Source organism: Sebastes fasciatus, chromosome 17 (genome assembly GCF_043250625.1).
Source record: "Sebastes fasciatus isolate fSebFas1 chromosome 17, fSebFas1.pri, whole genome shotgun sequence".
Taxonomy (NCBI): domain Eukaryota; kingdom Metazoa; phylum Chordata; class Actinopteri; order Perciformes; family Sebastidae; genus Sebastes; species Sebastes fasciatus.
Window position 1 is genome coordinate 4,971,347 of NC_133811.1, and position 22,582 is coordinate 4,993,928.

The following is a 22,582-nucleotide window of genomic DNA, read 5'->3' on the forward strand; positions in this document are numbered from 1 at the left end:
TTCTTGGTTTGATTCACACTATCAGTTGTTGAATCTTCCGGGTTTATTGAAATGGAAAATTGTCAATCACATTTTGTTCAGTGAATGATATCAGGACGTTCTGTGTTAAAAGATTCTTGATAAGAATACAACTTTATAATTACAAATTTTAATTGTATCTACAATTTCAGATGGCGCTGATCATAAATTCACCTCTCTTTATGCAGACACACACACACACACACACACACACACACACACACACACACACGCAGCAGCTGACAATACTTTACTGCCCTCAATGAGACTATTTTATAACCAAAAAAAGAGATAAATAAATCAATAGGGCTGTCCCGAATACCATTTTTTGGGTTTCGAAGCTTCGGTGAGAAATATTCGAAGGCATTCGAAGCTTCGCAGTGCGGTGCGGCGCGGTGCGGCAAGCCATCTCCCCAGTTTCAGTACCCGGTATAGTGCCACTACCGCACTACTGTACACACACGCGCCTCTACACACAACAAACAGTGATACAGTATCTGTCTGAGAATAACTAATAATAATCAATGTTATAATAATAATAATAATAATAATAAATTGGACTTATATAGCGCCTTTCAAGAAACCCAAGGACACTTTACAAAGAGGGCACACAAAATCATACTGATAAATAAAACAGAGGAAAAAACTGTAGCCAGGTAATTAAAAGAGTGATGTGTAGGAAGAGTTAGAGGTCAGAGGCCTTGCTGAACAGGTGGTGCTTCAGGTGTTTTTTGAAAGTGTCCAGGGATGAAGCATTTCTGATCTCAGGAGGGAGAGAGTTCCAGAGGGCGGGGACTGCGACGCTGAAGGCTCTGTCGCCGAATGATCTCAGCCGGGTGTGGGAGGGGTGGAGAGCAGACCAGTGTCAGAGGATCGTAGTTTCCGGGATGGAGTGTAGGGGTGGAGAAGGTCGGTTAGGTACTGGGGGGCATGGAGGGATTTGTATGTGACGCCAGTGAAGGTGGATGAGTATAGGGGTGATGTGCTGCCACGGCCTAGTGCGGGTGAGAACCCTGGCAGCTGAGTTTTGGACATACTGGAGCCTGTCTAGGGCTTTGCTGGGTACCCGGACAGGACTCCATTACAGTAGTCGAGACAGGAGGTGATGAAGGCGTAAATGAGGGTCTCTGCCACGGAGTCAGAGAGTGATGGCCGGAGTCTGGAAATGTTTTTGAGGTGGTAGAAGGCGGATTTTATGACAGATTTGATGTGTGAATGAAATGAGAGGGTGGAGTCCAGGATGACACCAAGGCAGTTGGCAGATGGAGCTGCCATCTATGTCTAGGAGGAGATTTCCAACCTTCCTGAGCAGTGCCTTAGGGACCACAACCATGAGCTGCTGTTGAGTTTGAGAAGGTTTGATGACATCCATGTTTTTATTTCATGCAGGCAGGGATGAGTAGGGACATGTTGAATATGAATAATGAATAATGTGGGATTATTCCGTATTTATGGGGTATTCTGGGATCTATACATTATTATTATTACGTACGTTATATATATATATATATATATATATACATATTCCATACTGATTTGGAGGTGGATTACCATGGCCACAGTCGAAGCATCGAAGCATTCGGGTCAGCCCTATAAATCACAACTCATCTCATCTCAGCAATCCATTCATTTTTATGCTGCAACTATTATCATTTTCAATGGATTTTTTCATTTAATTATTAATCCATTAAATAAAACCGGATATAGTGAAATCTGCTTGACGCAGAGTCCAGGTTGATGTTTTCATGAGTTTTATTTTCTCTGACCAACAGTGTAAATTTCAAAGATATTCAGTTTATAACTTCTACTTCTACTATATACTAAAATGCAGACAAAAGCAAACTATTAATAATGATCAACTTTTAATTATTTTTTGATAAATGTCATACGATTACTTGATTATTAAAATTATTTTTGATTAATATCTGTAGGGATGCACCGATACCACTTTTTTTCAGACCGAGTACAAGTACAAGTACTTATAATAACGAGTACCGATACGAGTACTTCTCTGTGCCAAAAGACCCTCGTTAACAGCCAGCTGGAGGGTGTGATCGACACACGGCAGGCTGGGGAGTCCCGCATACGAGGCGGTGCGCCGCAACCGGCTCTAGGTCGGCTTGGCAAGGCTCGGGGCGGGAAGGTGGCTCGCGGCCGCAGCTTTACAGCGCTATGTAAAGTGGTAACGGTGCCGTTGTATTGGAGCCGTTTTGCGAGTACGAGTACATGAACACAGTATCGGCCCCGATAACCGATACTGGTATCGGTGCATCTCTAGGGATAATGGCAGTGGTGGAAGAAGTACTTAGATTTATTACTTAAGGAATAGCAGCAACACAGTGTAAAGAATACTCTATTGTAAGTAAATGTCCTGAATTCAATTCAATTTTACATCAAAAAAGCTTCAAAATATACTTAAAGAACAAAAAGTAAAAGTACAAATTTTGCATAATGGACCATTTCAGAATCATATCACATCATATATATTATATTACTGGATTATAACTATAGTGATGCATTAATGTGTACATCATTTTAATGTTGCAGCCGGTAAATGCTGAGCTAATTTTTTTAAAGTAATGTAAAAAGAAAAAAGTAATGAAAATATATATAGTTTATATATTGCTGGGTAGCTTAACCTATAATAATATATCATAATTTATTAGTCGATTATATTTTGTATGAATAAATCTGAATCTGCAAAGTAACTAAAGCTGTTATATAAATGTAATGATGTAAAAAGTATAATATTTACCAGAAGTATATAGCATGAAATGGAAATTATCAAGTAAATTACATTAATTGTACTCAAGTACTGTACTTGAATAAATGTATTAGTTAAATTCTACCTCTAGATAATGGAAAATGCAAGTGTTGCCTCTTATTAAAGGATCACAAGCAAAAAAAGGATGATGCTTTAAACTACATTAAAGTAGCAGGGACCCCATGGAGGTATGTAAAGGTATAAAATGAATGAGCTAATGACTGAGAAGCTAAACCTGGCTGCACAGTAGCTCTATAGTTGTGTTGGATGGCTGGTGCATTAACTAACTACTTTGGTTCAAGATTCAAGGCTACTATAACGTCTACAAAAACTCTTTCGCTTTCAGCTTCCATCTGCATCCATTTACAGGAATTTGTCTTTGGCAAAAATGTTTTTTGGACTCTGTTCAAAGAAAGTGTTGTTGCACGTAGCCTGAAATATCTTAAGTTTGATATTCCTTATGTTTTTGACATTTGGTTATTGATGTAGAGTACATTTGTTTGTGCTTTGGCTCTTGTTTGTGTTTTGTCCTTGAGCTCCACCGTACCTTAGAAAGCTATATATATCCACAGTAGAAAAGTAACATGGTATTTGTTGATGTGTTTCCATCTTCCAGCCTCTTCCAATTTATATACCCACTTTGTGTTCATGGTCACAGGGGGTGCTTAGACCAATCCCAGCATGCATTAGGCAAAAAAGGAACACATCCCACACAGGTATATTACAGTGCTACTCTAGCATTAGCAGAAATTAACTCCACAGTGGGTCTCAGATATCACGTGACTAATTTGTCCGGCAAAATAAAATAATAAAATATAGCTGTAATATCCGTGGTCAGCGTATTCTCGAACAACGGTACGAAAAGTTTTTTGTGTGTTTTCCTACGAAGGTCCAGCGTCAATTTCCACTCCAGTCTTTTCAAAATAAACTTCCGTCTTCACAGGAAACAACTTGGTTAGGTTTAGGCAAGAAAACCACGTAGTTAGAGTTAGGAAAGATCGTTGTTAAGTCACACCACATTGGAAGTGGTTACGCGACACCGGAAGTTATGTAACTTAAGTACGGAAGTTACTTGACAAAACCTACTTAGTTAGGTTTAAGAAAAGATTTTGGTTTGGGATAAAATTACACCGAAAGTGGCGTATTTTGTACGGAAGTTATGTGACAAATAAATCAACATTGACTTCTGGTTTCACACGGGACACGGGCGCCGGTCTCCTGGGTGAAAGTCAGGTGTTTTTTTGACCCAGCTGTCCACCCCGACCTCCTCCCTAAGCAGCGTTCGCCGCTCTTTTTATACTTCCTAATGACGTGGATTACATACAAATTGATTTTGTGCGATGTATACGAATTACAATGCATTTACTTTTCGTAGGTATAGCTAGGAATGGTGTTTGAGACCAGCCTGCCGTGGTACAGATATTGTATTCTTTCTTTATCAATCTGATGCTGTATTATTGCTGTATCCAAACCATCAGAATCTTTTTGAATTGAAGAAATTTAATTTAAAGCTACTCCAAGGAACTTTCATTTTGTTTTAATTTTGGTTTTGATTATGGACAAAAGCGGTGGTGTTTCCGAGCACCAGAGTCCCTTTGGAAAACTTCTCATTTTACCTCCAGCAGGGTCTGACACTCTGCCCTTTGCAATCCTGGTTCTGATTCTCCCGTGCCTCCCTTCTCTTTAGCGGGCCCAGCAATACGGCCTGGGCCTCCAGCAGCGCGGTGTCTGCCCAGCGAGGTGAAGCTCTGTTCCCGGCCGGAGGAGGACTAGCTGCTGCTGCCGGAGCTGCAGAGCTCTCACGCCGGAGCTCCGACTGCAGGTCGAAGGCGGCAGCAAAGCTGGATCTGGGTCTGTCCGTGGCACTGGAGGCCCTGCTGGAGTCTGAGCTGAACGAGTTTCTGGAGGCCCTGCAGGAGTATGAGCTGAACGAGTTTCTGGAGGCTCTGCTGGAGTCTGAGCTGAAGGAGTTTCTGGAGGCTCTGCTGGAGTCTGAGCTGAAGGAGTTTCTGGTGAACCTGCATGATTTTGTTTCATTTTGGGCGAAATCCGACCCGGTGACACTGATGAGCATGAAACATTAAGAATAACTATATAGTAATAGCCAATCTTCTCACTGATGGTCTCGTTTATATATATATAGAGGCGTCAGTATTAAATTAAGACTGTTTCATAACCAGTTAACTCTCAGTAACTTTTAGTCGTTCCAAACAGTATTAGGATGCTCTTGTCATTCATTTGCATTTCCTGTCAGCTGGAGTCTGAATATTACGTATTCAGAACCTTTGATGAGATCTTGACCACACACAGCTGACATTTACCTTCTTCCCCTTTTTCAGCATCTCCGGATTCAGAAATAATCCCCTGTAATTCTTTTCTGCAGCATTTTTAAAAAAAAAATAAAAAAATCCAGATATATTAATGGAGTTTTGAACCATACCAACCAGTCGTGACTCACGGTTTAACAATACATTCATATATAGTAGTATATATAGACACAAAAGGCTCATCTGGTAAAGTATCGAGGCTGACGTCAAGCATCAAGTGAACACAAAAGGACCGAGAAATGAGACATGCCATTAATACATAGTGGTATAGATTCAACATGTCAGAGGAGCCCCTTCTTTACTAGAGCTTGTATAGATGGCACATTTCACCGAAGTGCATGGAAATCACATGTGGGAGGAAATGAAAGAAAAAGAGGGACTGATGCGAGTGCGAGGAAGATATTTTTGGGCAGAGAGAGAAAGGGGAGAAAGGCAGAGGGGTGCATCGCAGAGAGAAAAGTGAGCGATGATGTATTGAACATGAGAAGATAATGAGGAATGAAATACTGTTCAACAAAATGTCATCTCTCAGACAGTGGTCTGGGGAGCATCGCTGCCATTTTCACCGAGATTGTTGCTATAGATGAATTTCACCTACAAAGACATCAATTCCTCGGGTGCAGCGTTTCCTGGATTTCGCAGCGATAGAGAGGCAGGCTTTGAAAACCCGGCTTTGAAAGCGGACAGAGTGTCAGCTCCGATGAGGCTGCTTTTTGGCATTGAGATGAAGGTTGAATAGGAAGAGGAGCGCACGTATATCTTCAGATCAAGAATGCTCGCTATGAATATTTCTTATTAGTGCGGATGTTCAGATCGCAGAGGATAAAATGCCACTGTGGCTTTAGCTGTTTTCCATCACGGATGCTTAAAACTGCTCAACCCAAACACAGATCATTTGTGTTTTAAACCGGGAAAGGTTATCTGTGACTCGGGCTAACCAGCATATATTTTTTTCTCTGTAAGATAATATTTTGAGCTGAGATCTTAAAAGGTGTTTTCTGCAAGGACATTTCTATCTTAAAGAGCTAGATATCCAATGCTAGTTTTTTAAAGGCCTGTGGATGTTCAAGGTCTGAGAGAAGGCCAACAAGCTGTCAATTAAAGACGGTGAAAGGTGGTGAAAGGAGTCAGACGTGCTATTTCCTTGTGTGACTTTGAAAAATGCAGCAAAACTTTGCACAAACAAGACAAAGTCAGCGAAAGGTCTCGGAAAGCGCGCGCACACTACCGCAATTTAAAAGCAGAGATGTTCCATTTTAAAAGTTCAAAGCGGGGGTCAAATAACTGTGGTTTGTCCTCTCTAGTGGTAAGGGAAAAAGAAATTACGAGCGAAAAAATTACAGGCTGACTTCTGAATGAAACAGGGTCCTCCACAAACACAGCGAGGGGGAATTGGAGAACACCTCCTAAGCACCGGCGTGTCATATCCCTCTAATATTGTTTATATGCTTTTCCTTAAAACGCTGCGACCTTCCATTAACTTTAAATTCAAAGCAGTGGACGTGTTATCTTTGAAAATATGAAAAGGTTGTGCAAAATGCTTTGACAGGTCACACCTCAAGACACATTACATGTGTACACATGAACACATAAGTATCCATTAAAAGAAAATATCATCAGATAGGAATAACATACTGCAGAGGAAGACTGGAGGTTTATATACCATCAGTCCTATCGGATGGCAGAGAGCAATGACTACAGAAGCAGTAAAGCTGAGTAAAAAAGGCTTCAAAATTTAAGTTTTGAACTATTATATTTTGATTATTTACAGCCCATACCTTGGGGAATTAAATGCATCAAGGTGTCTGTCCTACTCTTAATATTTTTTATTAAAGGGGACATATCATGCTCATTTTCAGGGTCATACTCGTATTTTGGGTTTGTACTAGAACATGGTAACATGCTTTAATGTTTAAAAAAAACTTTATTTTCCTCATACTGTCTGCTTGGATATAGCTGTATTTACCCTCTGTCTGAAACGCTCCGTTTTAGTGCTTTTCAGTGAAATTGGAACAGAATTGCGTTGCCTGGCAACAGCTTGGGTCCATGTTTACTTCCTGTCAGCTGATGTCATTCACATCCGCTGCAACCGGAAATAAACTGGGACACATTTAGAATGTTTACGTTTTAAACTGTGAAATGCTCTAAATATTGTAGATTTGTGACATCACAAATGGACAGAAATCTTGACGGCTTGTTTCGAAAGCTCCGTTTTCTGAATACGGGCTGTGTGTATTTCTCTGTGGATTAAGCGTTTCGATACTTTCACAGTATTTATATATTACTTAAACCTGCTTTATAATATAAAAGCCATGAAAATGTCATGTTTTACAATATGGGACCTTTTAAGGCTGTCAAAATTAACGCGATAATAACGTGTTAATGCAAATTTTAACGCCACTAATTTCTTTAACACATAAACACAACTTGCCATTTTTAGGTTGTAGCGGGCTCAGTTTTAAAGCTACAGTGAAGATACTTGCATCATATGAAACTACAAAACCTAATGAATCCATTGGTATCAACTAGGGATGAGTCAGTTTTTTTTGGTTGGGGGTTATGCAGCGATTTATGAATATATATATAAATAATCGACTAATTGGTTTTCGAATAGTATTTTTGCCTGGAATGCACATCCCTAGTATACCAACCATGTCATACTAGCTTGTCAAGGAGGGGGCTAAAAAACGCTCCAACGTCACAATAAATTTTGTTGAGGCAAAACTGGCATGGCCATTTTCAAAGGGGTCCCTTGACCTCTGACCTCCAGATATGTGAATGTAAATGGGTTCTATGGGTACCCACGAGTCTTCCCTTTACAGACATGCCCACTTTATGATAATCACATGCAGTTTGGGGCTGCAGTTTGTCATGTTATGATTTGAGCATATTTTTTATGTTAAATGCCTGTGAGGGTTTCTGGACAATATTTTTCATTGTTTTGTGTTGTTAATTGATTTCCGATAACAACAACATATATACATATATACATATATTTGCATAAAGCAGCATATTTGTCCACTCACGTGTTGATAAGAGTATTAATACTTGACAAATCTCCCTTTAAGGTACATTTTGAACAGATAAAAAAATGAATTTGTGATTTATCGCCATTAACTATTTCAATAATTTATTTATTAAAAAATTACAATAAATGTATATACAGTTCAGTACAGTTAATATGTGACTTAAAAGTAAAGTAACGTCACCAAATCACATGATTTCCACCGGAGCTAAAAGCAGAGAAGGTGGTTACTACGACTACTCCGCTAAGCTAGCTTTACTTTAGCAGGAGTTAAAGTTGTTTTTCCTCTGTTATGACCGAATTGAGCTACTGTTTCATTTACTTATGATAAATAACTGAACTGAATTACCAAAATGTTTACTTTAAATGGATATGTAAATCTAGTTTCAGCGGTGACTTTTTTGCCGACTACCAGGCCAGAGTGTAGTTACTGCAGCCTGAGTGGCATTACTTGAAAGTCTACTGTTTTAATGACTCAACCATCATGGTTAAATAAAGGTCGGATGCATGCGTTGTTGGGGATGGGATGATGGAAAGCTCTGATGTGATGTTAAGGAGTAATTATAATTATCTTCTATTAATGCAGCCTAATTAATTAGGGGTAGCACGGCGGTGACTGAAACGGTAAATTGCCTGGTGCTGCGACTGTTAATAGACCTGGTAGCGACCTGGGGTATACTTTCTCTTGTCCAGTGCATGCTGGGATAGGTTGCAGTCCCCCCATGACCCTGAACAGGATAAGAAGGCCTAGGACAGGGGTCACAACCTTTACTATCAAAAGAGCCATTTTAGGCAAACAAAAAAAAAAAAATCCGTCTAGAGCCGCAAAACATTTTCAGTGAGGTATGGGGCCACATTGAGGGGGAAAAAATCTGAGATTTCTAGGATAAAGTCACAACTTTACGAGAAAAAGTCATAATATTACGAGAATAAAGTCACAACTTTACGAGAAAAAAAGTCGGAATATTACCAGAATAAAGTCATAACTCTACGAGATAAAAGTCGTAATATTATGAGAATAAAGTCGTAAAATAACGAGAATAAAGTCACAACGTTACGAGAAAAAAGTCGTAGTATTACCAGAATAAAGTCATAACTCTACGAGATAAAAGATGTAATATTATGAGAATAAAGTCGTAAAATAACGAGAATAAAGTCACAACTTTACGAGAAAAAAAGTCGGAATATAACGAGAATAAAGTCGGAATATAACGAAAATAAAGTCATAACTTTACAAGAAAAAAAGAAAATAACACGTCAAATTATTACTACTATACATATATATATACTAATATTATGACTTTATTCTCCTAAACTTCTGACTTTATTCTCAAAATCTCAGATTTATATGTTTTTCCTCAATGTGTCCCTAATGCTCCGTCGTACCCTCGTACCATAGACCTACAACAATGATAAATAAAAATGAAAATGTAAACAAAACAGTTATTCATTTCCACTAATTTTTTTAAAAATCCACAAGGAGCCACTGGAGAGGAGCTAAATAGCCACATGTGGCTCCGAAGCCACATGGTTGCAGACCCCTGGACTAGGAAATGGAAAGATGGGTGGATGATTATAGAGTGGCCATGAAAATGGATGGATGGATGGAAAGAGAAGGTATAAACGTGGATGTAGAATGAATTGATTAATTGGCGGATGGTTCGGCTGAATGATGGCTAACTGTACAGATAGATGGATGTTTGAATGGATGGTACCTAATTAGTGCTTGCTGCTTAGCACTAAAAAGTAAATAATACTGGATCTACACATGATATGTGATAATGTATGTGCCAATCTTTCACTCTTTTCATTAAATCCATCCCTGCATGTATATTAACATTCTCCAGCCGTCGTGATGTAAACGAAGCACCGATCAGTTCCCCCAAAACCCACACTTCAACCTAACACAAGATGCAAATGAGCAGGCAAAGAGTTCATTATTTTTAATCCTTCATCTTATTTTGGTGGAAATCGTGTTTGCTGAACAATGAAATACTTATTAGCACCGCAGACAAAGCACATTGTGATTGACAGGATTATATTTAAACAAAGCCAGTGGTTAATCACTTCTCCCCACACGAGGGCACACAGCCTGGTATTTGTTCTCTATGTCTAATTAAACCGAATTACATTCCATAACACATCGTAAAGAAAAGCCAGGGCGAGTTTTTAGACCTCTGAACGAACTTACTGCAGAACATTATCAAGGAAATGAAACAGAAGGTAACAGACAACAAAATACTGAAAAAGAGAATCATGCCACCATCTCATAACCCAGACTGTGTGATTTTTATATATTTTTTTATTATCAAGCTTGCAGTAATAGACTAAAAATGGTCAGTCGCAGCCAGGGAAGTGTCTTCCTCTATAACCATTTCACTGCTATCTACAATGGCCCAGATGAGTTCAGTAACCTTTTTGTTATATGCCATCATCAATGATTTTCTCCGCTGTACCCTTGAGCAATTTGCTTTTTTTTCAACCAACATAATACACAGGGACATCATTTGGAAAAGAGTGACCTCCAACTTACTGTAGCCTAAGTAATATCAGATGTGAAGCACATTTGAAGGACTTGGAAGTACTAAAGTTCCCTTTTAAAGGTGTTATTTCTAACATTTTCATGTAGGTGAATAATTGAAAAAAAAGTAGTACATTGACAGAGCTTTTAGAAAGGTATCGCTTTTCTAAAAAAATATATTATGATTCAGAATTAATCATTTAAATCATTTTCACAAGTCCAAAATGGATGTTTTTTTTAATCTCTGTGGAAGATTTCTGACATTTGGTTTCCACATCTAACAAGGCTTGTGAGCCAATAGTATAATGACGTTAGCTGATGACGTTAGACATATTAGCTGTAGAGCTGTCAAAGCTAACGCAATAATGTGTTAACGCAAATTAGTTTTAACGCCATTAATTTCTTTAACGAACCAGTGCAACTTGTAATTTTTATGTGTTGGTGGGCTCATTTTTAAAGCTAATTTGGAGATGGTATCATATGAAACTAGAAAACCTTAGGAATCCATTGGTACCAACCATGTCATACTAGCGTGTCGCGATGAAGGCTAAATAATGCTCCAAAGTTACGCTTTTGGCAAGGGAAAACTGTCATGACCAGTTTCAAAGGGGTCCCTTGACCTCTGACCTCAAGATATGTGAATGTAAATGGGTTCTATGGGTACCCACGAGTCTCCCCTTTACAGACATGCCCACTTTATGATAATCACATGCAGTTTGGGGCAAGTCATAGTCAAGTCAGCACACTGACACACTGACAGCTGTTGTTGCCTGTTGGGCTGCAGTTTGCCATGTTATGATTGGAGCATATTTTTTATGCTAAATGCAGTACCTGTGAGGGTTTCTGGACAATATCTGTCATTGTTTTGTGTTGTTAATTGACTTCCAACAGTAAATACATACATATATTTGCAAGCATATTTGTCCACTCCTATGTTGATAAGGTACATTTTGAATGGATAAAAGATGTGTGATTCATTTGCGATTAGTTATCCCTAGTATTATCCCTTGTAATATTGTTAGTGAAATTGATAAACAAGTAAACATTCCCTTCTTTAAAACTGACTAACATCACGAAAATTAAGCATTTCTCAAGCTTACGGCCCATATAAATGTTGAACAGAGGAATGTGCAAGTTTCATTTTCACTTTTACAACGTAGTAGGCATAGTAGGCCCCTTATGACCCACATCTATAGTGCTTATAGCGACTGATAAGGCCTATTTAATGGCCTGATAACCAGATTTCGTCAGTCATTAGTCACCGCTTCACTTTTCTGCAATGATGGCATAGTTGTGTTTGTCGTCTTTTGTGGTGTACTTGCTGGACATACAGTATAACATGAACATATAATACCTGTAAGCATAGTGACACAATAAAGGCATTATTAGTGTGTGGATATGCTTGCGTGTGCTTGCAAATGCAGCCGTATGCATTACGCACTACGGTCGAAGACCTATTTTTTTTTTTTAAGGGAACCATAGATTTACCAGAAATCTAGTAGTCGATACCAATACCAGTGCATTTCCACAATTCTCAATACCAAATTCGATACCACAGTTAAAAAACAATAACTTTCATGTAATGTGTACATGTGTCTATATCCTCAGATTGCAGTAGTTTAAATTCACTGATATCGGACATGTCACTGGGTAAAGGCTACCAGAGGTGGGGCCAAGTCATTGTTTTGCAAGTCCCAAGTAAGTCTCAAGTCTGTGACTCAAGTCCCAACTCAGGTCTCGAGTCCTAAACAGGCCAAATGCGCTCTTCATCAGATGCAACGTCATTTTAACAGCAGAGTAACTGGATCCAACTGGTGCTCAGTAACGTAACGTTAGTTCTTCATGGTTTTCTCCTGAAACTTGATTGGATTCTGTTGGATTGGTTCAAACTAAGTGGATCTGGGGAGTTAAGTTTAAGATAATCAAATTTAAGTCCCAATAACATTCACCGGCAATAAAGAGTCCAGAGTTCAATAATAAAAAAAACACCACTTTTCAGAGATTTAGCAATAACCAACAAAAGATAGAAATTCAGTTTGTTCAGTTCAGTTTTTTCCTCCACGAGTGAATCCTCTTCTTGAACATAAAGGATCTCTGCATCTCGCTGCTGCATGGCGCTGTTGTGTGTGTGTGTGTGTGTGTGTGTGTGTGTGTGTGTGTGCGTGTGTGTGTGTGTGTGTGTGTGTGTGTGTGTGTGTGTGTGTGTGTGTGTGTGTCAAACTCTGACACAGAGAGCAGAGGACAGAAGCAGCCGATTTGGCGCTTGGCAGGTGTTCATTTCTAACCCTGCAGGCATCATACAGTACCTTTGGTACCGTAGAAAACAAGTATCGTCACGTTTTTAGAATGTTGGCATCGACTTGGTACCGAAGTATCGGTTCTCGTGACATCCCTAGATATCTGTACCAAATGTCAGGGCAATCTGTTCAATAGTTGTTAAGATATTTTGGTAAAGGCCACAAATGTCAACCTGCGGGTGTTAGAGGAAAAGTGGAGGGATCATCAAAGTCAGTTGAATTTATCCTCTTTGAGAGCATTAAATATCTCGCCAACAGCTGGATGGATTGCCATGAAATTTTGCACACAGCGGTTGACAGACCGCCCAACTGACAGACAAACATTGCCGTCCCTACAACCACTAGCATGGCTAAAAAACAAAAAATCACAAATTACCACTATTAAAAATATAAGTTTGGTTTGCTCTCACTTGCATCTTTACACATAAATACTGACAAAGCCTGACAAGGTCTTGGCTAACTTGCTTAAGAACAGTTATAAATATTTTAGTCTGTTGACAGCAGTGAGAGCGCTCTATGAATAAGAGTAGCTCCAAAAACAAACAGCTTCAGAGCAAAAATTATAAATACGTATTTTGGGAAGGAATATGCTGAATGAATTTTTGTACTTCCCTTTCTGTTTATCTGCTCTGAATACCACACGGGAAGCTTAATTTGTACAGTGAATAGTAGAGGATACGGGTTGACAGCCAGGTGACTGATGGAGCTCCTTCACCAAGGTGGTACCCGAATTAAGCAGCAGGTAAAATGATAAGGAGTGATAGAACACCTCGGATTAAATCTATTGGTATTCAGTGTTGCTATGTATGGGAGCGTTCATCACTCGTACTGATATCTTCACCTATTCATCCCCAGATGTACTGAGAACGAGTCATTTCCCACAGAAGCACACACTTACGCTATGAATACGACAATTTGAAGGGAACTGTAAAGGTAAGAAAAGCTAAACCCCAGAAGACACGCTCAACAGGTTCAGAACATTATTTCTTTTGCGAGAATCAATCTTTCGGTGATTCTAATGCGGTGGCCGTGATGTGCTCTCTTTACTTTTCGGGGGAATGATCAGCAGGGAGGTTGCCTCCAATCATTTTGTCTCCGCTGAACGCCGCAAGAATTCATGACACGCTCAATTGAAACTTTCCATCTGTGAATATTCTGCACCATCAAGTGCTGCTCACACAGGAGGTGCTTGGAAAAAAAAAAGTCTACACCTGCTTCTCTTCGTTTTACACCGAATGAGCTGCTTTGTTCCGTATCTGCATACTGAACTCAACTGTCGGTGCCGCGGGTCAGCTCTAAATATATGTATATAAAGACTTAATATTCAATGCAGATGTTTTACATCAGATGTCCTCAGAGACTCCCAGATCTCTCGATAGACACGCATTAGACGCCAGGTTTCACCACATAATTTAATAAGATTTGGTCCCTGTGGGCCCATATGGGAAATTGTATTTCCTGATGACTCATTTTTTAATTGCCAGCCTACACTATATGTGAGAAGACAATTAGGGAAGGGCACAATACTGATGACGCTGAAACGGATGATTTGAATTCCTACGCACTCTCTAATGTACTCTTCACAGGAGACTTTTCTCCGTTCATAAAAGTTGTTTAAAACTGTCAATACAGTTGTGTTTGCCAAAGCTGAGTCGGGTCTGACTCACCAACCCCATCTCACGGTAAGGTGTTATAAATAGATACGTTACGCATGTAAGGGACAATGTACGGCGAGCCGGTCATAGCTCGAACTGTCGGGGTTTTCTTTCACAACAATGACCCGCTAGCTGTACATTATCTTATCTTATTACACGGCTACTTACTGAAGAAAGCAATAATTTGACACAGAAACGGTCCGCCAGAGTCCGACATCAGAACTGCGCCAATAGCAACGGTCTGCTATAAAGAAATAACAGACCGTAGAACGCCGTGATTGACCAATCAGATTCGAGTATTCAACAGAGCCGTGTAATAAATCGTGAGAACGTATTTTAGCCTTTTCGCATGCCATTTTTACACTACACAACAAGCTATGGTAACGGCCGCAGTTATGTTTAGGCAACGAAACCACTTAGTTAGGTTTAAGAAAAACATCCTGGTTCGGCTTAAAATAAGAATGTAAGCTAAAATACGTACTGAAACAACGTAATATAGAAAACACATCGCAAGCGTTACATACGTAACTTCAAAATAACTCAACAACATTTGGGACATGAACAACAGTCTCCTGGTGAAAGGCCTGTGTTTGTTGGACCCATCCACTTCGCCTCCCATCCACCATAAGCAGTCTTTCTCACTTTTTATTCTACATCACTAGCTCTAAGTGTCGCGTATTTATGCGGATGTGTTAGCATTGCAGTCAATACAGACTACATGGTACACAAATGACACACCAAAAGCAAGAACGGTGTTCTTATTGCAGGTGAAATTACCGTGTTGTTCATACGCCGTTGAGTGCGACTTGGCTGGACTCACATTCAACCCCAGTCATAGAGCAAGAGGATCTGAAACGGCCCCCTCAGAAAGCCTACCTGAATCCAACATGCATAAAAAAAAACAGACCTGATCCAAAAGAGACCAGAGGACAGTCACATCTGGTCCGGAATAGATCCGATGTAATTAGACCCAGTAGTAGCAGTACCTAATAATCAATGTAATGCTTTTCACAGTTCACACTGCCCAACTTGCCTCTAAAAACTCATTTTCCCTCCTGTGAGGATTGATGCACCACACAATGAAAGCTGATTGCCAAGTCTCCTTGGATCCACTAGAGTATTAGACATATTAACACACAAACCAAAGACCTGCAGCGATAGAACGGTACCTTACCCAAACCCAATTACCAATGACGCAGGTTCTGACCTGTGTCACTGTAGCCTGAATCAAACGCAGTGGAAAAATGAATCCCTCCATCACTTTTTCAGGGGACCCCTTGGAACGTTGTCAAAGCCTTCTTGGGACCTTATTGCAGTCTGAACAGCCTAATGTGGCCTTTCCAAACTGTCTCTGTTCCCCACGCTTTCATCCATCAATGTATTTCCTCATAGAGGGTTTCTTTCATGAGCTTCTCTGATATTGGGCTCCTCTGTCCATCAGAGTCTAACTCTATTACCCTACTATAATATTTGATGGTACAATAACAACTATAGCCAACATAAAACAAAACATATTCAATTTCAGTAAAAAGTAATTAAAAATGGTTATAATGGGGAGCTGCTCAATATAATACCCCGGATTAGTGGAGCGGATAACATCAATATTTCAGTCAAATTGTGCAAATAGTGATACAAGCACCAAATTTGGCATGATGATTGCCGAGGAGTCACTAAGCAAATATAAACGATTGGCCACTTGAAAATCCAAGATGGCGGCCATTTTTCAAGATGAGATCCAATAATACGTTTTTTCTTACTTTTTGGCGCAAAGCATAGACTCACCGGACAGCCAAAACGTAAGAAAAAACTTATTGGAGGATGTTAAAGCTGTAAAAATTAGATCAAGCATACCAGAAAACATATAATTCTACATCACAATCATTCAAATTGACCAAGTACATGCATTTTTTTAAAGGAAAACTTTCTCAGTGAGTAAATTTGACAGCCATCTTGAAAAATGGCCGCCATATTTCAATTCAAAATTGTTAAAACTATCAAAATTATGTCCAGCATGATAGAAAACACATAATTTGACACCGAGATCTCTCTCAAATCGACCAAGTAGAATATTTCTACGATAGAATTCATTATCAGCAGGTCAATTTGGCGGCCATCTTGGATTTTCAAGTGGCCAATCCTTTATATTTGCTAAGTGGCCCCTCGGGAATCATCATGCCAAATTTGGTGCTTGTATCACTATTTGCATGATTTTTCCACTATGCGCTCCACTAAATAGGATATGAACAGGAAAACCCAGTATCAGTAAAAGAGAACTCTCTCGAGTATTTAGTATACCTTTATTATTTTCATAATAGTACGACTCTTTTTCTCTTAAAGTTATGACTTTATTCTCATATTAAAGGTCACATATTATGCTCATTTCCAGGTTCATAGATGTATTTTAATGTTGCACTAGAACATGTTTACATGCTGCAATGTTCAAAAAACCCTTTATTCTTCTCATACTGCAGCCTGAGTCTGCCTGCCTCAGAGCCTAATTCAGCCTCTGTCTGAAAACCACTGATTCACAGCCTGTCTCCTCCCACTCTGCTCTGATTGGTCAGCGTTTTCTGTCAATCAAACTTCCTCAACAACAACAGCGTCACCCTCCCCCTCCCTCCCGGAGAAGCTCTCTCTCTCTCTCTCTCTCTCTCTCTCTCTCTCTCTCTCTCTCTCTCTCTCTCTCTCTCTCTCGAGAGAGAGAGAGAGAGAGAGAGAGAGAGAGAGAGAGAGAGACGAGTGGAGAGAGAGGAGTGGAGGGAGAGGCAGCTAGAATAGAGCTTATAAACCACTTTAAAGTTTATAAACCAGAAACTTCACCCAGCGCACGTTACCGGAGGAATCTGATCAGAAATCGGCGACACATGATGAACATCTGCGGTCCAGATTCCAGGTTTTCCTGACGGTTTCTCTCAGGTAAATAATACTATTTATAGCTCTGTTAGTTAACTCAGTGTTTACCTCATGCATCAACTCTGTAAACCGTAAACATACACTCTGTTTTACGTCTGTCTTTACAGATCCATCTGTGAGAAATGACCGACAGAATCATCCCAGAGGAGAGCAGATAGCTGAAAGCAGATGGGAGATACAGAGCTAACCCGTTAGCATGTAGTTACATGCTAACGGGTTAGCTACATGCTACCGCTATGAGACGGTGTGTAAACACAGCGACCATCAGGGTGGAAAATAGAAGATGTGAAACAGTAGTCAGTTCATTATTTCTGCTAAAAGATAAATGTATGGAAGATCAGAGTAATGGTATATTATTTACAGTAGGAGCTGTCTCTGTGTTACCATGACTACAGACCACCGGAGCTTAGCTTACCATAGTTTACCAGAGCTGAAGACTTTCTCCTGTACCATGTCACATAACTAACTAACAGGTGAGATGATTACAAATGCTGTGAATAATTAATATTGTCATCTGTCTACTCAAATAAAGTTTGACTGTGAAACAGAAATGTGTTGTGTTGCTTACAAGTCACTATTTACTCCCTGTACTCTGCTACATGCATGACATCAAATATATATAATATATAAATATCATCTGTTTAAACAGTGTAATTACATAAAGCCTTTGTGAAAGAACATGTTATATTTAGATGATGGGAGTACATGAAGCCTGTTCTGCTGGTTCTTGCAGACTTTGCTCAAGTTAGGTTGAGGAGGAGAGACAGTGACGCGCTGTGGGGCGGGGTCAGCTACTGAAGGTTCTCTCTGGTTCGACCAGGAAACCCTTACATGGCTTGCATTTCTCTAATGACGTCAGAAGAGAAGGAAAAAAAGCGATTTTTTTTTCTGCACCCATTTCCGGACAAACGGAGGAGGAGAAAAAGAGAGAGGATGGTCTTTTATGATACTATGGTGGCCTGTAGACACACTGGGGACAGATATTGATGTTTAAAAGACATGGAAAAGTGCATTTTGCATAATAGGTGACCTTTAAGACTTTTTTCTCGTAAACCTTTGACTTCATTTTTTATAATATTACGACTTTTTTTCTCTTAAACTTCTGTCTTTATTTTCATTATACTACAACTTTTTTCTCATAAACCTATGACTTATTCTCTTAACGTTATGGCTTTATTCTCGAAATCTCAGATTTATTTGTTTTCCTCAATGTGGCCCTAATACTCCCTCGTACCGCTGTACCATAGACCTACAATAATGATAAATAAAAATTAAAATGTAAACAAAAAACAGTTATTCATTTCCATTTTTAAAAATCCACAGGAGAGGGGCTAAAGAGCCGCATGTGGCTCCGGAGCCGCAGGTTGCAGACCCCTGCCCTAAAGCATCCCCTGCTTTATGGTCCATTAGACTCTAAATGGGACCATAATTTACTAAATGAACATCATGCTGTATTGAGGAAGACTTGAAACTAGTGATTGAGATCATAAACTCATATCTATAATGCTTACTGAGGTAATAAATCAAGAGAGAAGTAGACTCATTTTCTCATAGACTTCTATACAATCAGACTTCTTTTTGCAACCAGAGGAGTCGACCCCTGCTGGTTGTTAGAAAGAATGAAAGTTTCAGGCACTTCTACATTGGCTTCACTTTTCAGACCTGGAGGTTGGTAGCACTCCTCAACACCTTAAATCGATGGTGTTCCCCCCTTAAGCTGTTCAGACAGACTGATGAAATAAATGCAACGAACACCAAAAGCTGGTGTAACAGAAGCTAACCGAGAAAGTGGACTTTTTGCTCCCTATATTACAGGAGTCACTTTTGAGGTAACACTTTAAGTGTGATGTAATGCATTGCTAGAAGGAAATACTCCCGTTAACATGAATAGGCTTCTCTAGTTCTGCTAAAAGAAATAGGGAACCATTGGGCCGGCGCGAGTAAATTACACATAATTACAAATTAGTATGCGCTTATGGAGTAATTCCCTTTAGAAAAGTGTTCTGTTTGGCTGGCGAGCGCCATAAATGTGGGTTTATGTTTGAAAGGGTTTGGGGCGCAACACTCATTTCAGCATTTTCACGCTTTCTTTCATCTCGTTATCTTCCCCCCACCGCTCATATTCACGAGTCCCGTAATGTGTAATAGGAGCCATGACTTCTGGTTGATCAGCAGAAAAACAGCAAAAAGGCTGGAGCCTTCAAAACCGGCAATTCTGTGCTGAAGTACGCAGCTAACGATAAGGTATGAGTTCCAATAAGGGGTGCGAGATATGAGAGCTACAGCGGCTAATGGGCTGAAACAAAAGCAGCGGAGTCACTTTAGATGCCGAACAGAAGGGAAACAGAGGGAGAGCGAACAGTTGATGGGGACTACAAACAGACTGATGAGACACAACTCTTGCTATAACTGTGTCCATGAAAACTGGCATTCCCTGCAATTTGCCACAACATTAGTTCCATTACAATAGAGCGGAGGTAATGGCATTGATAATTAGATTGTTTAGATGTATAAAAGTAGTGGCCAGAGGGTACATTGGTAAATTTCTTTATGCAGAAGTGACTTTTATAGGTGGAGAGGAAGGGGCGACGGCCTCGGCAATCTGTTCTGAACAGTGCTGATGGCGATCAATTGACACTCGTAGGTGATCCGAGGTGGCGTAAAGTGATGACAAAAAAATCAATAGCCCAATAAAAGATATATAAAATCTGACTCCGTGAGGCAATAAAGATTCCACTAAAGTGTTACGACAAAAAAATGTAGGTACAGTACATTCACATTCCCAGCATGCCTCTCTTTCCTCAGGCTCTTTTAAAAGTCTTTTCCGCAATTTCACCGACACTGTGAGGTGACATTTTCCTACGAGCATTCAAAGATTTTCTGAGGTACAACTAATATTTGTTTTCCCGCAGCGCTGTTTAATGTTCTGCATGATTACCTCTGTTCCAGCAGTCTGTGCTGACATGTTTAGCCAGAGCATCTATTTTCCCATGCTGAGAGTGTAAAGACTTAAAGGGGTTGGAGGACTGGATTAACTGAGAAGCAAATGGGCTGTGATGGGATGTGATGAGCCAATGAAAACAGCAAGCGCTGAGGAGGCAGCGGCCGTCGGATATAGAAGCTCCTCCGGGACCGACTGTGCATTAGTGCATCCTTAGTGGTAAATGTGTCCCTACCTCTGCATATAGGTAGATAGCTCTGCATGCGTTTGTCTCCTCGTGACGAAGAAGCCTTGTCTTTCTGGATCACTTGTTAAGCCCACAACATATGCATTACCCTGGGGAGACGTACACACTCCTTCAGACAGTGAGTCAAGTATAAATAAAACATAATGCATGCCCAACAGGGACTACAGGTTCAGTCCCTGTTGGTGGGAAGTTGTTGGAATGGGTAAGATGAGTGATTTAAGTGGCTTCGAATATTGTGTTTGTTGCTAAATGCTGGTTTAAGCATCAAAGGAAGAGACGGCGTCGTGGGATTGTGACACACACACACACACACACACACACACAAGAAGCGTCTATAGTTAGCTGTAAGAGAGGGATGTGAGGGTATGAGGGCCATTATAGGGGTAAAGCAGATCCATCACGTTGTAGAACCTAATGCAGTTTATTGCCTGTCTCCGTCGTTGTATAGCACACTACATCAGGGCAGAGCTGGGTCTGCATGTAGGAATGGAGTCAAATAATAGGCTGTGATTTACATTAATTTACAGCAAATATCAGGTACATCACATGCTGCCATGAGTCCTAAAACCCAGAAATGAGTTCGAATTTTTGCACTTCTGGTTGCCTTGTCAATGATTTTTTTTTTACTGGGTTTTTAGTAGGGGTGGGGGGAAAAAATCAATACACCTATGTAACGTGATTTTTTTTTTTTACGATTTTGAAAGTTATTTTTTTAATGCCAGAATCGATATATTTGCTTCATTTGAGACTATGCGGAGGTAAAAGCAAGTTACTGCTTTTATTGTTGTAGTCTGAGTAGCGTGTCGTCATATCCGTTCCGTATCCATCAACCAAAACAAACGCGGACGCCCCCAGCAAGCCGAAATGGCAGAGGGTCAACGTGGATACGACCTGCACCCATATACCAACATACTGTTGGCCTGAATATACCTGTATTTACCCTCTGTCTGAAACGCTCCATTTTAACACATTTCGACGGAATTGCAACGAAATTGCAACAGAATTGTGTTGCTAGGCAACAGCTTGGTTCCATGTGTACTTCCTGTCAGCCGATGTCATTCACATTCACTGCAACCAGGAATAAACTGGGACACATTTAGAATGTTTACGTTTAAATCTGCGTAAAGGGTCTAAATATTGTATATTTGTGACATCACAAATGGACGAAAATCCTGACAGCTTGTTTCAAATGCAGAGTTTCTGAATACGGGCTGTGTGTATTTCTCCGTTTATTGAGCGTTTTGATAGTTTAACAGTATTTATATAGCACTTAAACCTGCTTTATAATATAAAAGACATGGAAATCTCACTTTTTAATAATATGGGACCTTTAAGACAACCGCTTCTGAAAACAATGTTGCCAAAAAGAGAGAAAGGCAGCATTAGGCTACATGAGGCTGCAGCATTGGGCAATTATACCTTGAACTGAAAATTAAAAAAAAAATATATATATATATATATATATATATATAGAGCAGGAGCTGGAAGATGCAGCCAATAAGTTCAGTATATTATATCACAGTACAGTTTCATTTAGGTCAGGTTTTAGCCAGCCATTTGGGCAATTGGACTGTGGAACTGCTCAATCTGACAGCCGACCCAAACTTCAGATATGCCAGAAATCCAACCGATTGGCCCGGCAGCCAGATTGTTGATCGCTCAGGCAGTTAATCAGGAGTCGTGCCCTCCCTCAAAACTGCGCATCAAATGACAACCGAACAGGCAGAAATTCAGCATGATTCTGAAATTAGATGGAGGTGACCGATTCGGGGGTTAAAATCATGCTAAATCCGTACAGTGTCTGCCCAGCTAAATAAACCATGTATGAGTGTGCAGCTTCATGCAATGAAACTGTAATGAAGCTACAAATTTGC